Source organism: Petaurus breviceps, unplaced genomic scaffold (genome assembly GCF_028583685.1).
Source record: "Petaurus breviceps papuanus isolate PSGF00001 unplaced genomic scaffold, PetGlider_PUasm1.0 81, whole genome shotgun sequence".
NCBI lineage: Eukaryota > Metazoa > Chordata > Mammalia > Diprotodontia > Petauridae > Petaurus > Petaurus breviceps.
Genome location: NW_027186546.1, coordinates 6094350 through 6097742, shown reverse-complemented (window position 1 = coordinate 6097742; position 3393 = coordinate 6094350). Strand labels below are relative to the sequence as shown.

The following is a 3393-nucleotide window of genomic DNA, read 5'->3' as shown; positions in this document are numbered from 1 at the left end:
ACTGTAACCAAATTTGATTTACCCAGGTAGCTTATGGCATTTCAGTGATAATGTGTCCTTGTGGATAAATTTCCATTTTCCCTGTATCTGTTATGCAAAACATAATCTGTGTTGATTTGTCATGGTAGCTAGCAAGTTCAAGCATATGTGTTATACTGTTCTGGGGGGATCTCGGATCATAAATAAAGCACAATTAAATTCAGAACTTGTACCTATCTCTTCAGCTCTCATTGTATAATGCTACTTGTTTCAGTAAAAAACAAATAAAAACAACTTGATTGGGTTGTTTTGGAGTTTGGGTTTCTGTTTTTCTTATTTTCACACAGCTATCCTGCTTGCTAGGTAAAAAAGAATTGATTATACTTTTTCTTTTCCAGAATCTGTTCATATGTTGATATAACACTTCTGTGGCTAGGCTGGCCATAGGTAAAATTGTGTAACAGATAAGGTTTGATGAGAGACCATGGAGGATAGTGGAGGAGATATTGGACTTAGTGTCAGGATTTGAAGCCTCAAATTCGTTGTGTCACTCTGAACAACCTCTCTCTAATCCTTAAAAAATCCTATTTGAGGAGTCAGGAGGACCTGAGTTCAAATCTGGCCCCAGACACAATACAAAAACTAGCCGTGTGACCTTGGGCAAGTCACTTAACCCCAATTGCCCTCCAAAAAGCAAAAAAGAAAAGAAAAAGAAGAAGAACCCTAGTTGGAAGGAACCTCAGTTCAATGTAAACCAGAGCAAAAATTCCTTTTATTAAGATGCTCACCAAGTGGTCATCCAACCATCATGTATAGACCATTGCTGAGGGAGAAATTACTTTCTCTTAAGGAAATTTATTTTACTTTGGGATTGCTCTAATTTTTAGGAAGGTTTTTACTTCCAAATAGACATCATCAATTCATTAAACTGAGCTTGAGGCCCTTCATCAACTTGGCCAACCTTCAATGGATATTCTCTGGCTTAGCAATGTTCTTAAAGTGTGTTACCCAGAACTGAACACAATACACTGGATGTGGTCTGCCCTGGAGAAAATTCTGTGGGATTATCATGTCCCTAGTTCTGGACACAATGACTCTCAATATAGCCCAAAATAGCATTAGCTTGTAGACTGACATATTGTACTGTCAACTCATATAGAAATTTTGCTCTGGTGAACAAAAGTCATCAGATCTTTTTCAGATTAACTGCTATCTAGTCATATCTGCCCTGTTTTGTACTTGTGACATTGATTTTTTTTGAAACTAAGTGTAAGATATTACCTTTTTCACAGTTACATTTTAGCTTGGTAAAATTGGCCCAACACCCTGGTTTTTACTAAGATCTTTTTGGATCCTATACTTATCATCCAACATATAATCAACCCTCCCAGATTTACAACATCTACAAATTTTATAAGTATGCCTCCTCTGCCTTTATCTGGGTCACTAATAATAAGCTTAAATAGCACAGGCCCCAACATAGTTTCCTGGTAAGGACTTTTGGCAAGCATCTGTCTCTGTGTTTTTATGCCTCACTTGATATAATCAGAAAGTCATTGAATAAAATTATTTTGTTATTATCTAGCAAATAATTTTGCATGATTTTGATGTATGCATGGGAGACACTGTGTTGGAGGAGAGCCTTTAAGATGCTTTTTGTACTACCAAATCAAATGGTTTTTAAAAAAAAATCTATAAGCAGTAATCATAGTAGAACCTTGTGGTACATCTTTCAGTCAATTATGTTATAGCAAAGATGTAGTCTACTGTGGAATATTCATTTTTTAGGCTTTCCTTTTCTCTTCTACTACTCTTATCAAGGATGCTCTTCATGTATGTGTTAATTATACCCATAAAATTTTATGTAGATGGGAAAGTAGGCATATAGGTGAGTAGTTATTTTTTTTTAAAAGCAATTGGGGTTAAGTAACTTGCCCAAGGTTACACAGCCAGTTATTTTGTGTGGGTGTTAAGTATCTGAGGCTGGAACCGATCCCAGGTCCTCCCGACTCCGAGGGCTGGCGCTCTTACTCACTGCGCCACCTACCTGCCCCAAGTAGTTACTTTTTATTCTCCCAATCATCAGTTTTTGATAATAAAGTCCAAAATCTTTTCTATGACTGAAGTATCTTCCTTGCTTTGAAATACCTTAGAAGCAGTGTCCTCAAAATTGTTTTGCCTCTAGCACAGACCTCCTCTATGTATACTTGGACTAGTCAAATTGTTTTCCCATCTTTGTTTTATTCAGTAGCCTTTCCACTTTATGAGTGCTTCTAAATGGTGATGTTAAACTTAACTAGTGACCTTTATGGTGAAAAGAATTGTTATTTTAAAAAATTTACACCTTTTGGCTTCCAGCTTGTGGTGGTGAAGATGCAACTTCTTTCAGTCGCCCTGAATCCTGGTTTATCCTACACCAGCAGCCACCCCGCAGTGTCCAGGCCAAGTCTCCACCTTTGTCGCTGCCATGCCTCCCAAGTTTGACCCAAATGAAATTAAAGTTGTGTTTTTAAGGTGCACTGGTGGTGAAGTTGGTATCATATCAGCTCTGGCCCCCAAAATTGGTCCCTTGGGTTTGTCTCCCAAAAAGTTTGGTGATGACATTGCCAAGGCAACTGGTGACTGGAAAGGGCTTAGGATCACAGTAAAGCTGACCATTCAGAAAAGACAGGCTCAGATTGAGGTTGTGCCTTCTGCTTCAGCCTTGATCATTAAAGCCCTAAAGGAACCTCCTCGGGACAGAAAGAAGCAGAAAAATATTAAACACAATGGAAACATCAGTCTTGATGAGATTGTCAACGTTTCTCTACAGATGAGGGTCCTTGGCAAAGAGATCTCTATGGAACCATTAAAGAGATACTTGGGACAGCTCAGTCTGTGGGCTGCAACACTGATGGCCAACTTCCTCATTGATGACATCAATAGTGGTGCTGTTGAATGCCCAGCAAGTTAAAAGCTACAAAGGAGACTATTGCAATAAATTTAACATTTGACAAAAAAAAATTCCCATATCTTTTCCATCTTTTGTCTATTGTCCTTACAATTTCATTCTTAAATACCCCAAAGATTGCTTTGCTTAGTTGACTGTATTACCAGGGTTTCTTTTAACTATTTTTTCCCTTCATTAATTCTCACTATTTATTCATAATTTTTTGCCATCCTTTTCTCTAAGATAAGGAGCTTATATTCTAAATTGTTGTTACCTTTGACTGCCATAGCCCTTTCTTTGACATTTGTCAAGTTTTTGATGAATAAAGTGGTTTTAAGGTTCCATTAATTAAACTTCTATTTGAAATTGTTGTGATTAGTTTTAATGTTCTTTCCTCCATCAAGTACCCATTTTTTTCCCCTTAGCACCAACAGTTTATTTAAATACTTCAGGTTGGAGTTCTTTTATGAATTCTATTCATATTA

The 3393-nt window shown here is 37.2% G+C and overlaps 1 pseudogene; it reads left to right on the top strand.

Moving 5' to 3' along the window:
• The first annotated feature begins 2446 nt into the window (after positions 1-2446).
• LOC138176094 (large ribosomal subunit protein uL11 pseudogene) lies at positions 2447-2932 on the top strand (annotated as a pseudogene).
• The last annotated feature ends 461 nt before the right edge of the window (positions 2933-3393 follow it).